The sequence below is a fragment of the Hyaena hyaena genome, unplaced genomic scaffold, assembly GCF_003009895.1.
Source record: "Hyaena hyaena isolate Hyena2069 unplaced genomic scaffold, ASM300989v1 scaffold_182, whole genome shotgun sequence".
In the NCBI taxonomy this organism is placed as follows: domain Eukaryota; kingdom Metazoa; phylum Chordata; class Mammalia; order Carnivora; family Hyaenidae; genus Hyaena; species Hyaena hyaena.
The window spans coordinates 2,023,116-2,037,476 of NW_024080814.1; positions in this window are offsets into that span (position 1 = coordinate 2,023,116).

Below are 14,361 nucleotides of genomic sequence, written 5' to 3' on the forward strand. Positions count from 1 at the left end.
TGGAGCCTGCTTCACATTCTGTGTCACCTTCTCTCTCTTCTTCTCCCCCACTCACACTTTGTCTCTCCTTCTGCCTCAAAAATAAATAAACATTAAAAAAAATTTTAAATAAAGATGTTTCTTTTTAAAAAAATTTTTTTAATGTTTATTTTTGAGACAGAGAGAGAGAGACAGAGAGCAAGCAGGGGAGAGGCAGAGAGAGACAGAGACACAGAATCGGAAGAAGACTCCAGGCTCTAAGCTGTCAGCACAGAGCCCCATGCGGGGCTCGAACCCAGAGACTGTGATATCATGACCTGAGCTGAAGTTGGTCGCTCAACCGACTCAGCCACCCAGGAGCCCCCAAAATACAGATGTTTCTAAGAAGAAAACAGCCCATACATTCTCCAGTCTTCTCCAATTCTCCAACATTCTTCCAATTCTTTGCCATTTACTTCCCTCTCTTTAGGGGCATTTGGATCTTTGGGCTGAGAATAAATAGGAATCCCCAAAGAGAGAGCTCTGGATGTTTCTCCCGGTACAAGGGAAGATACCACCTAAGTGTCTAGGAACATATAAATAATAACCAGTCTTTGAATGAGCGAGACACTGTGCTGCATTTCCTATGGCACATTGCTTTATTTAATTTTACAACAACCTCCATCAGTAGCCCGTGATTTATAAAAGGATGGATTGTCTTAGTGAAGATCAGACACTTGCCCCATATTACAAAGTTGGGATGTAGAACGGGGACTCTAACTCAAGCTTAGAGGCCCACGTACTTGACATGTACCATTCTCTTGCCACTCTATGGATGGTGCAATTCACATTTATTTTTTTTTAAGTTTTTTTAAAGGTTTATTTATTTGAGAGAGAGAGAGCGTGAGCACAAGCAGGGGCAGGGCAGACAGAGGGGGAGTGCAGAGGATCCAAAGTGGGCTCTGTGCTGACAGCAGAGAGCCTGATGCAGGGCTTGAATTCAAGAGCCTTGAGATCATGACCTGAGCCAGAGTCAGACACTTAACTGACTGAGCCATCCGGGCACCACTGCAATGCATTTTTAAAAAAGAAAATTCTATAGAAATTCATTGATCATAATAGTAGAGGAGAGAACAAGTATGTCCTGCTCATTAGTCATTAATTTGGAAGGGGCTATTTATTAATTACTTAGATTTGCTAGACACCAAGAGGGCCCCCGGGATTGTAACAAATTATTGATCTAGAACAACTCCTTATCTCCAGTAGGAAGCCCCTTTCTAAGAACGTGTGTCTTTCCTTGCCTCACCTCCTTGAATCCTTCCAAGGGCCTGGACTTATGTCTTATTTCTATAGGGGGAAAAAATGGGACAAATGGTTTGGCGAATTATTTCTCTAATATGTGGATTTAATTACATTAAGTCTTGCAAAGTTTTTCAAATGTATTACACTCAGCGCTACATGTCACAACTTACTTCTATGAGGGGAGGGGGGAAGGAAATTAAAGTGAAATTTAGCCTTTCCAGGAAAAATAGAGTATACACATCATGATCTGACAAATCTTACTCTCAGCCATCTGAAAACTCAGGTATCTTCTGACCCAAATGCATTCATTATCCAAGGGGTGCCTGAGTGGCTCAGTAGGTTAAGCCTTCCACTTTGGCTCAGGTCATGAACTCACAATTTGTGAGTTCGAGCCCCCCATCAGGCTCTGTGCTGACAGCTCTCTCTCTCCATCAAAAATAAATAAACAACGTTAAAAATATTAAAAAATAAAAACAAATGCATTATCCAAGAAAACCAACCGAAAAGCACTGGGGCTTCTAAGTATTTGCATTTTAATAGGGGCCTCTTGAAGACCAAACTTTTCTAAACCCAAATAATGAAATTGTAATGATGGAAAGACTGTTGGCTATTTTGGATAATAGTCCTCATTTCCTTAGATGCTCATTTCACACCTTTGCTCTCCTTACAAGTCCAATTCTTCTTCTGAGCTTCTCTTTCAGCCTATGACCCTTTTCCTGTCACTGCAAAAAACAGAAGCAATCAGAAGAGAATCGCCACAGATGGCCAATCACATCTCTCACATATATATGAGGCTATATCTATCCGCATATAACCTGCCTGTTCTCCATTTGCTGAGGGTGAACTGTCTGGGTGTCTGAGTCCAAACCCTGTATGCTATCATCTTCTTTCATCAGCTCATTAACAACACTTCATCTCTTCTCTCCTGTAGCAATATTTTTTTTTCCTTTTCTGCTGGTCCATTCCCCACCCCCACCCCCCAGCATACAAATATGCTATTTCTCCCATATTTAAAACAAAGGAAAACAATTAAAACACAGGTCCCGCTCTTGACACCATACTCTTCCCTGACTGCTGCCGTATTTCCCTATTACTCTTTACAGAAAACACCTAGGAAAAGTTCTCTTTATTTACCATTTCTTATTCTTCTCCTCCAGCTTTCTCTTGAGCCCGTTGAATCAAACTTTAATTTCTTGAAACAGTTCTTTCCCAAGTAATCAAAAAAGTAAATGATCAGTTCTCTCTTCCTTGACCAATTAGTGGCATTCAACGCCGTTGCTTGCTTCCTCCTCCTTCCGACACTTACTTCATTTGGCTTCCAGCATGCCAAGCCCTTTGGCCATTCTTCTTTCCTCTTTGATAGTTCGTCTTCATGTCCCCATTCTTAAATTCGGGATGGCCCCAACATGATCCTTTGTCCTCTTCTCTTCCAAAACTACACTCCCTTAGAGATTTCCTCTAATTGCATCACTTTAAAGTAACTTTACAGAGAAGATCGCTCTCCTTAACTCCAGTCTTGTGTCACCAACCACCTGCTTGACACCTTCACGCAGTTGTTTAAGTCCCGCCAACCTTGACGTATCAATTGGAACCTACTCTTCACATGGTCTTCCTTCTCTCAGTAAATGACAGCTCCATCTTTCCTGCTTCTCAGAGCCAAAACCTTGAAGGCAGGAAGTGAGAACAAAGATAGTAGCTATTTCCTAGGGCTATCGCAAAGATTAAAGGAGTCAATATTTGTAAGGATCTTGGAACAGCCCCTGGCATATAATTAGTACTACATAAACTTTAGTTTAATGATTAAAATTAATACTCATCTTTGGCTCTTCTCTTTCTCTCTCACCTAGTATCTAATCATCAGCTAATCTTGTTGGCTCTTCCTTAGAAATATATACAAAATATGACCACTTCCCATCTCCTCCATTGCTAACCCCAATCCAAGCCATCCTCACCTCTTGCCTGGATTATTAATATAGCATCTTAACTGGTCTCATCTCCCAGCTTCTGCCTCTGCTCTGCTGTAGTCAATCTCAACACAGCAGCTACAGTAATCCCTTTACAACAGAAGTCATATTTTGTCACTTCTTTGCTCAAGATCCTTCAGTAGCTTCTATTTCTCTCAGAGTAAAACCAAAAAGCCTTAAAATGTCCTGCAAGTCCCTTCATGCTCTACCAGCCAGATCAAGTCTACTTCTCCAAACTTATCTCTACCACATACCCCCTTCCACGCTCTGCTACTCCCACACACTTGCCCTTCTTGCTCGTATATTAATATACCAAGAATGCTCCTGCCCACAATCATCTGTGTACTCTGTTTTCTCTTTGCCTTGGTTGCTTTCTCAGGTTAGCTGCGTGATTCCCTCCCTCATTTTCTTCAGATGTACTTAGTGTCATCTTGTTAGAAAAGCTTTGGCCATCCACTCCACATGCAATGGTAACTGCCATCTCCACCATTCCCAATTCCCCTCTTTCTTGCTTTTCAGGGCTTTGCAAAGCCCTGACCTACAAAAATCAGCGCTTATTTGTTTATTCGTTTTCTTCCTTAACTGCAATGTAAACCCCATGAAGGCAGGAACTTTGTTTTGTATACTGCTGTGTCTCCAATAACTCCAAGAAGAGTGGTTCGTACAACTACTAAATGCTGGTTGAAGAATGAATGAATGAAGCCCTAAATTTGGCCCAAGGAACTCACATTTTGGGGAAAAAATCTGAAACATGAGATCGTTCATTTTCAACTTTTGCTGAGGAAAAGGAAAAGAGTTATTCTATGAGTGTGGGTTGACGTTTCCAATTACATCTGGTAAAGGCACTCCTTGGCTTGTGACTTCTCCAGTAAAAAATGGCCCATTGACATGATGCATCTCCCTCTTTCAAACTAACCTGGCATAGGAACAAAGCTACAAGTGTCAAAAGTACCACTGTGTGGATGAAGGGCACAGCATGAGCAAAGGAACAGACATGGAAAAGTGGGTACCAAAAGCTACTTTGGTGAACACAGAGTGGATAAAACAGAATAAATTGTGGCCAGAACATGCAGCGACTTGAGTGCCAGGCTATAGATTGTACAGTCCATGAAACATGGTTAAGTTTTTAAAGCTCGATTGAATAAATTACTAAAAATTGATTGAGAATATTGATGAGTTATGTTCTAAAGAGAACATAATGAAGATACTCTTCTTGCCAACAGTAGTTTTTACTGTAAAAATTAAACACCTTAGAACTTTTTGATTTTTTACAATAGCTATACTGGGGTATGATTTACATGTAATAAAATTTTCCTACTGCTGGGGCACCTGGCTGGCTCATTCAGAGGAGTGTGCTACTCTTGATCTCGGGGTTGTGAGTTTGAGCCCCACATTGGGTGTAGAGATTACTTAAATAAATAAATAAACTTAAAAAATTTACCTACTATAAATACACAATTAAATGATTGTACCAAATTAAGAGACATAATCAAGCATCACCACATCCACAGATTGAAAAAGTTATGTTCTTAGTTTGTTAAGAGCTCTTAATCATGAATCGATGTCGTGTATTGTCAGATCCTTTTTCTGTATCCGTTGAGATGATCAGGGGATGTTTGGCTTTTATATTTCAGGTTTGTTTTCAGATCTCAAACCCAACTTTGCATTCTTAGGCTAAATCCTATTTTATCCTAATTTGATACATTACTGGATTCCATTTGCTAAAAGAGTGTTAATGATCATTACGTTTGTGTTCAGGGAGGTGATTATTGGTCTGCAGTTTTCTTTTGACATCTTTGACTTTGGTATCAGGGTAGTAGTTCATAAAATGAACTGGGGAGTATTCTCTCCTCTACTTTCTGAAATATTTTGTGAAGAACTGCTATTATCTCTGTACATATTAGATAGAATTTACCAGTGAAGCTCTCTGGGCCTGGGCTTGTCTATATGGGAAGATTCTTAATTACTGATTTCATTTCTTTAATTGTGACAGGTCTATTACAATTTTCTGGTTTTTCCTGAGTCAATTTTGGTAATTTGTGACCTTCTAGGTATTGGTTGATCTCATCTAAGTTGTCTAAGTTATTCATAATATTCCCTTACAATCCTTCTCAGTTTCTGGAGGGTTAATAGTGATAGCCTCCATTTCATTCCCGAGTTTGGTAATTTGTGTCTTCTCTCCTTTTATCCTGATCAGTCTCCATAAAGATTTGTCAATTTTCCTGATCATTAAAAAAAATTGTTTCCATTGCTTCTCTCTATTGTTCTTGTATTTTTTATTTCATAGACTTCTACTCTAATATTTATTATTTACATTTTTCTATTTATTTGGGGTCTTACTCACTTCTCTTTTCCTAATTTCTTAAAGTGAAAACGTAGGCTATTGATTTGAAGCCTTTCTTCTTTTCTAATATAGGTACTTAAAACTAAATTTCCCTCAAGGCACCACTTTAGCTACCTCTCTTAAATTTTGCTATGTTATATTTTAGTTTCATTCAATTCAACTATTTTCTAATTTTCATTGTGACTTCTTCTTTGAACCATGGATTATTTAGAATTTAATTTTAAAATTTCCCAATCTTTGGGAATTTTCCAGATTTCTCTTTGTTCCTGATTTCTAGTTCTGTTGGAGTGCGTGCTTTGTATGACCTTAACCCTCTCGAAGGTACTGAGATTTGTTTTAGGTCCCAGCACGTGGATGATCTTGATCTAACCACGTATGCTTGAAAGAATGTACATTTTGCAGCTGTTGGGTAGAATGTCTCCATATGTCAGTTGGGCTGAGTTGGTTGATAGTATTGTCAAGTCTTCTATATTCTTGCTAATTTTTTGTCTAGTATTTATTTATTCACTTTTGAGAGAGAGAGAGCGCGTGCGAGTGAGCATGAGTGTGGGAAGGGCAGAGGGGGGGACAGAGGATCCAAAGTGGGCTCTTTGCTGACCTCAGGGAGCCCAATGTGGGGCTCAAACTCAAAAAGCCTTGACCTGAGCCAGAGTCAGATGCTTAACTGACTGAGCCACCCAGGTACCCCTTGTCTAGTGTTTCCATTGATTACTGAGAATGAGGTATTGAAATCTCCAACCATAGTTGTTGTGTTGTCTAATCTTTTTCAGTTTATCAGATTCTATTTAATGCAATTTGAGACTCTATTGTTAGATGCATTTCCATTTATAAGTATTATGTCCTCCTGATGTAATGACATGGAAGTCTCACCATTTTCCATTTTTAAGATTATATTGTCCTGACTCTTAGCTGTTGCCTCAACTTCCTTACAAGTCAAATAGAATTAATAATATCTATCATCTTAGATTGTTGTAACAATTAATAAGTACAGTGGAAAGTCTTTAGCACATCACTAGGCATGTTGCAGGTACTCAATAAATATTAAGCCCCTTCCCATTTTTCCTTCTTGTCATGTTACGGGAGTGGGTACAGAGTTGTTTTCAAAAACAATTCTAAAAAAAGCAACTGCTAGTATTACTTTTGTTTCTAGTAAATATTGTTAGACTCAATAGAAAAGTGGAACAAAGGGCATTAGGCAAGCTGGGAGCTGGGAGCGTGGCTTTATTTTTCATCACTGCAAGCTGGTAGAGAGCAAGTAGTATATTACTTTATTAGTTTCTGTACAGTTTCTGCACACTATATCTCTCAATAAATATGAAATCGATGTACCACACTTTCTTGGGGCAACTTATAAGGTAACTAAGCCTTGTTAGAGGTAGCTCTTTTAAGTGGTAAAACTGAAAGAACAAAGTGGGGAAAGTGTTTGCCATATAAATTAAGAAAATTGAAAATTAAAATTAAATGGCAGTTACCCATATAGTAGAAGGGAATGTTTCTGAAGGAGGAGAAGTAGATGGGGAAAGGAGAGTGAGGGCTTTTGGATCCTGGCAATGCATTTCTTTTTTAATGTTTATTTTACTTTTTGTGAGAGACAGAAACAGAGCATGAACAGGGGAGGGGCAGAGTGAGAGGGAGACACAGAATCCGAAGCAGGCTCCAGGCTCTGAGCTACCTGTCAGCATAGAGCCCGATGCGGGGCTTGAACTCACAGACTATGAGATCATGACTTGAGCCTAAGTCGGACGCTCAACCAACTGAGCCACCCAAGGTGCCCCTCATTTTTAAAAACATCTGTGTTTGGGGGCGCCTGGGTGGCTCAGTCGGTTAAGCGACCGACTTTCGCTTAGGTCATGATCTCGTGGTTCGTGGGTTCGAGCCCCATGTTGGGCTCTGTGCTGACTGCCAGCTCGGAGCCTGGAGCCCATTTCAGAGTCTGTGTCTCCCTCTCTCTCTGACCCTCCCCTGCTCACGCTGTCTCTCTCTCTCTCTCTCCTAGAAATTAAAAAAAAAAAAAAACAAAGATATTTAAAAAATAAAAACATCTGTGTTTGTTATCTGTGAAACACTTTTCTGTTAATGATGAAACTGGACATTTACAGTTCACGTGCTTTTTATTACTAAGTGTTTTATATTCCAGAATTTACAAGTTAAAAATAAATCAGTTTCTTCAAATGAGTTAAGTGGTAAGAGGGTGACCACCTGTAGTTCTTGACTAATGATTATAGCTCCATTTAGTAAGAATTTACCATGAAATAGGTATCACACATGGAGCTTGACACTGATTACATCATCTAATCTGCCAGGTACAGAATTATCAGCCACATACTATTGTCATCGTTCTGCAGATGAGGACACCGCAGCTCTGAAAAGTTCATCATTTGCCTCAACTCCCACAAAGGGGACGTGGTATAGGTAGGATTAGGCTTCAGGAATGTCTGATTTCAAAGCTGGCCCTCTGCCTCATGGGACCGCTACCAACCTGTAATTATCATACCGACAGAATTTTCCAGGAAAATGTACTTTATGTACTATTTTTGGCTTATTTTTACTGACAAATAGAAAAAAAAAAAAACGTTCGCGTATTTACCATAAAACCCCAGGTTGACCGCTATTTCACAGCTTTAAGTAGTAGTCCAGATTGGATCTGAGAAATGCCCCTGAAGAGAAAGTAGATTTTTATCAATTTTTTGACTTCTTAAAGTACTGGATCATTTTGAAGTATTATGAAAAACAATTTTTTTTATCAAGATGAGAAAATAAATAATAAGGAAGCCCCTGTCCAATACAAAGTAAAGTAAAATATAACAAATTTTTGAGAAACTGATGGTGTATATATAAGAAAAAAAAAATGGTATCCACTTGACCTTGATGCAAGGAACATTCTCCTTCAAATAGTCCAGAAGCTGTCACACGGGGCCTACAGATACGGATACTTCATACTAACACTGCTGTGAAAAATACTTAGTCCTATTTGTGTAAATGTAATTTGTTGGTTTCCAATTTTTAGAATAAATATATTCAAATCACAAAAATGTAAACATAGTAATAGAAACGGCAATACGTATCGAATACTGAGGAGGAAGAGGAGGGGGAGGAGGAGGAGGATGGTGTTTGGGTCACTCTCATATGCACCTGACATGCACTGACTCGTTTATTTCCCACAATGACACTGAGGTGGGTGGAGTTTTTCTGTCTCTCTAATACAGATGAGGAAACAGCTATAGAGAGATTACTTTACTTACTCAAATGTAATAGGCTTATGTTAAATAGGACCAGGTCCCAATGTGGCCAACCTGCTACAGACCCCATTCTCATACTACAACACTAGCTCTGGGATAGAACAGAAAATAAACATCATTAACCTTGAAAGTGTGAAAGTGAATGCATGGTTGATAAAAACTGCAATTCAGGAAATCAGAGAAGTGGTATTCGGAAATAGTAAGGGTGACTATCTCCTCATCTTGCTTGCTTAGTATATTCGTTTTCCACGGCTGTATTCCACCAGAGTTAGCAACTTAAAACAATGCCCATTCATAATCTCCCCTTTTTTGAAGGTCAGAAGTCTTGGTCTGAAATCTGTTTCACCACACCAAAACCAAGGTGTCACTGAGGTCTCCTTCCTCCTGAGGCTCGAGGGAAAAACCTATTCCTTGCCTTTTCTAGCTCTACTGGCTGTCGGCATTCCTTGGCTTGCGCTCCCCACCCCCCATACTGTTCTCTGCCACAATGATCACATTGCTTTCTCTTCTTCTGTGTCAAATACCCCTCTGCCTCTCTTATGAGAATGTATGTGATTAAATCAGGATCTACCCAGATAATCTAGGATAATCTCCCCATCTAAAAATTCTTAATTTAATCATATCTGCAAAGTCCTTTCTCACCAGATAAAGTAACATTCACAGGATCCAAGGATTAGAATGTGGATGTCTTTGGGGGTCAATATTCAGTCTCTCATACTTCCATTCTTTATATTTTTAATCATTGAGCTAACTTCCCAATGTCTATTCAAATGAAGGAACTATCTCTGAGGTAAAAACAAAATGTTTAAATCTAATTTATTTAGGATTCTGGTATCTATCAAAATAAAATATAAGATGGCAGAAAGTATACATATTTTTCAGAGTTAAGTCGTTTGGTTAATTGTAGTAGCTTCTCTTACTATTTTATATACACTCTCCCTACCTTATTTAGTATTTGACCTCTGGCTTTTTTACTCTTTTAAAATATTTTGTCTTCCATTATGTTTTTAAGTCAATGGGGGATAAATATGATGAGCTGAATAAAAACATATCTACACATAACTTATGTTTTCATTTATTCTTTGTTAATAGCCACTCTGCTCAAGTCCATTAAGTTTCCTCAGACATTAACTTTGTTTAAAAAAAAGGTATTTGTTTCACTTTTGTACATATTTTGTGGGTATACAGTCTCTGTTTACTTGTAGTCTGAAGAATGCCTCTAATCACTAGGTGCTTAAAACTCCATCCTTTTACAAAAATAATATTATGTAATTTTAGCCACGTTAGACGTAATCACAAGGTTCATAATAAAAATTATGTCCCCTTTCTCTCATATTTTCCTTTCCTGTACTTAAAATTCTTGAAAGAAAAGGAGAAAGAAAGAAAGACAGACAGACACAGAATGTAAGCTAAATAAGAAAGGGATATTGGAAAGGGCTTCATAGGTCAACCCCCCAAAACATTATTTGTCCAGGCTTGTTCATTGACTGGACCTTCTAGAGCGGTGCCAATGTCCTGGAACAAAGAGAGACCAGCGTGGTTAAACAAGTGGCTAAAACTAAAGGTTCTCGTCTGGATCTCAGAGGGAGACCTGGTCCTCTGTGCAAATATGGATAAACCACACCACTTGTAAATTACTGGTTACTGGTTTCTTTAATTTTTGTAAAGGTTTTTATTTATTTATTTATTTTTGAGACAGAGAGAGACAGAGCACGAGCACAGGAGGGACAGAGAGAGAGGAAGACACAGAATCTGAAGAAGGCTCAAGGCCCTGAGCTGTCAGCGCAGAGACCAACACGGGGTTCGAACCCATGAACCGTGAGATCATGACCTGAGCTGAAGTTGGAGGCTTAGCCAACGGAGCCACCCAGGCGGCCCTGGTTATTGGTTTCTTAAACCAAGTTGTGCCTTCTCTTAATGGGTAGGTAGGTCCTGGGGACTTAGTGAGAAGGATATCCAGCTTTCTCTTGCTTGCTGTGTCGCTGTTCTAGTTAGTTCAAAATGCATTAAGAGTTAGTTGGCTTTGAAATATCAATGTCCAGCATGACCTGTGTGGATGATGTTGTTTCATTCTGGATATTAATTTCACAAAAGGGCTTTAAGAAAAAACCTTATTTTCCAACCTAGCCCTTCCTTTTGCATTGCCCTGAAATTGATCATTCTTCTTTGTTTTTTGTTTTTTAAGTTTATTTATTTATTTTGAGGAAGAGAGAGAGTGTGTGCATGGGTGAGGGAGAGGTGGAGAGAGAGGGAGAGACAATCCCAAGCAGGTTCTGAGATTTCAGTGCAGAGCCCAATGTGGGGGCTCTCATGAGCTCATGACCCGAGTGGAGATCAAGGGTCCGGTGCCTAACCAGCTAAACCACCCGGACACTCCTGAAATTGTTCACCCTTCTAAATATCACATCTGAAGAGGCATTCAGTTATAAAAATATAAAATATTTTCGTAACCCAAACTCGACTTCTACCCTAACCACATATCTTCCCTGTGTTTGTACGTAAGTACCTATGTATATGGAAATGGGAAACAGGGGATAAAGGTCACTTCACTCCGCAGCTCACAAGCACTCCAGTGACTCCCGAACTCTTCTTGTGGCCTACGAGCCCCTCTGTGATCTGACCCCAGCTTACCTATCTGGTCGCAGTCGGTCCCTCCAATACTGTGATTAAGCTTCCTTTGTCTTCTCTCTGTTCTCCATCACCTCACTTTATCCCAGGGCATTAATCATTGCTGTCACTTCTGACTGGAATGCTTTTTACCGAGGTCATTGCATGGCTCGCTGCTTCTTATTACTGAGGTCCCAGATCAAATGGCATGTCCCAAAAGAGGACTTCCCTTATCATCCCGGGATCACCGTGCCCCTTCACTCTCTCCAATAAGACTATTCTTCAGAAAACTCACCACTATCTAAAATGTTCTATTGATGTGCTTATTTTTCATTGTTTCTCCCACATGAACGCAAGCTTTACTGATCCCTATGCATCCAGCTCCTAAAACGAGGACTATCACAAAGTAGGTATTCGATAAATGTGCATTGGCATATTGAATCTTTTTCATTTCCTTCCCTTCTTCATTTCCTTGTTTTTTATCCTGTGACCAAGAGGTACAGGTGTTCTGGTAAAGCATAGAGCATTCATGGCTCCAGTTATCATAAAAGGTATCTCACGGCGAACATCGGGGAAGGGCCTAGAGTGCTAGGATCTCCGACACTGGGGGAACTGGAGGTCTTAATACCTTCCCCTCCATCCGCTGTACGCACATGCACCCGCGCAATCTCAGCTGGCCGAGCGCAGCCAAGAAACATCTTCTTGGTCGCTCCTTCCCGAAAAGACTCTTGCAATATGGAGGGCATAAATAATTTAACGATCCGGGTGCTATGGCCATTTCTAATAGATGTGCTCCGGGACAGCATGAATAAGCAAGCTGGAAAGATCGCACGTACTTCGACAGCCGTGTAACAAACGCCCTGCCTTGCTTCCGCCCTGGAAAGGGCTGTTTGCTGAGTCACTCATGGAAGGCCGGGCAGAAGAGACAGCTGCAGGGACAGCCGCCTTTCCGGAGCTGTGTTCTCCCTGCCTCAGACGGGGAGAGCTGAAATGGAAACTTCTAGCAAAACGGGATTGGAAGAGGAGGAGCAGGGACAGCAGTGGTCCTGTCTTTCTGCTCTTGGCTAAATTACTTTTATTATTGCTCAATTCGAGTTAGGTTAAAAGCAGACGGACTGTCTTCTTACTTTTTTTCCCCCTTTCCGTAAGTATCCGAAAGTCTAAAAATTGATATAATTTAAAGTTAATGAAAAGAAAGTTCAGCAGCTGCATCGTATTTCAGGCCATTCTTTTCTTCCCCTCAGCCTGGCCTCCCCCAGCCCCCGCTGCCTTCTGTTGTGTTGCCAAGGGCACCGCGGAGCAGAGGAGCCGATTCCAAGGCCATGGAAGAGGCCGTGGAAGGCTTCCCCGCCGCTCGTTTCACATCAGCCTCTCACTGCGCAGGAGAGAAGTGGGAGCCGAGTCCTTTTCTCAAGTTGAGCAGGTGAAGACTATTTCTAATCGTTCCGGCGGCATGACCAAGGATGGTACCTATTCCTGTCTTACCTACAGACACCAAAGGCCTATGTTTTTAGCTTTAAGTTTGCATATTTGATTCCTTCCTCAAATGCAATGGGAAGGAAGAATTCCTGAGCGCTGTGGAAGGAGTTACACAGTTTGCCAGGTTCCCCAGTCATTGGGTCTGTGTCGAATGTAGTGTTGGTGGTTACACAAATGGCGTAGATTAAAAAATCGGAAGCAGTAGAGAGAGTGCCTGCAGCATGACTCTGTGAGCACTGTCAGGGACTCCCAGATTACTGCTTTTCTTTCCAGCTTACTGTGGCCTTCAGAATTGATCGGTATCAGGCTAATTAATTGTCATTGGAAATCTTCTTCAAAATCCCTCCCTACTTTTCCCTTGAGTGCTGGTAATTACGGGATGCCTTCTGAGTGGTCCATTCCAACCCTACTAAAGGCAAAAGAATTGGGGTGCCTGTGTGGCTCGGTCCGGTAAGCATCCAACTCCTGATTTCGGCTCAGGTCATGATCTCCCCATTGGTGAGATGGAGCCCGGTGTCGGGCTCTGCACTGACAGCTCCATGCTGTTTGGGATCCTCTCTCTCCCTCTCTCTCCGTTCCTTCCCCACGCCCAGGTACACACATATGCATGTGCACTCTCCCTCAAAATAAACTTTAAAAAAAAAAAAAAACAAAAGAATTGATACGACACAGGAAAGATTAACGATCTGATGAAGAAATGTCTCATTACTTGCACACTGAAACTTTTCATGTGGCTGGAAGGCTGGCTCTGAAATGCTGCTGCTCTTCCGAGGTACTAGGGTGTATCTCCCCAGAAGACAAACTCAGCTTTGAAAAGGACATTACCGAAGGCACAGGAAAGTGGCCAGAAAGGCTCCTCCCAATTCTTATCGGCAATAGGAATACTTGGAACAGAATCTGTAAGTAATCCTGCATTGGAAGACGTGGGGTTGGGTGGGAATGTGGTTCCTGCTGAGCAGATCTGGTGCTCCGATGAGAAAGCCTGGCGCACACTACTTAGAGAGAGGCTGATTAGATCAGCCAGAGACCAGACTTTAAGTCTACCAGAGAGAACTCTAAAAAGCACATTCTGGAAACTGCTCTCTATTTTGAATGTATGCATTCATGGTTAAAGCTGGGTTTCGGTATCGGAAAAAGGATTTTCCACTGTCAAGTCATGCCATAACTGCATTGTTCTCCTGAGTACCTGGTCAAACATAATAAAACGATTCCCCTCCTCTTCTATCTTTGGCCCAGATTTTCAGATGGGCTTAGAAACAGGGTTACTAATACCTAATGATAGCGATAAGCATAGATTATGGCCTTAGAGTGTTCCGGGCCCTTTTTCCAGCACATTACAGATATGAAGTTCTATTACTCTCATTTTGTGAATGAAGTTAAGGAATTTATCCAAGAGTCTATAGCTAGTAAATGGTAGCAAAACCTAGAACTTGTACCCCAGGTAATCTGATCGTCTCTAGAGCCTGTT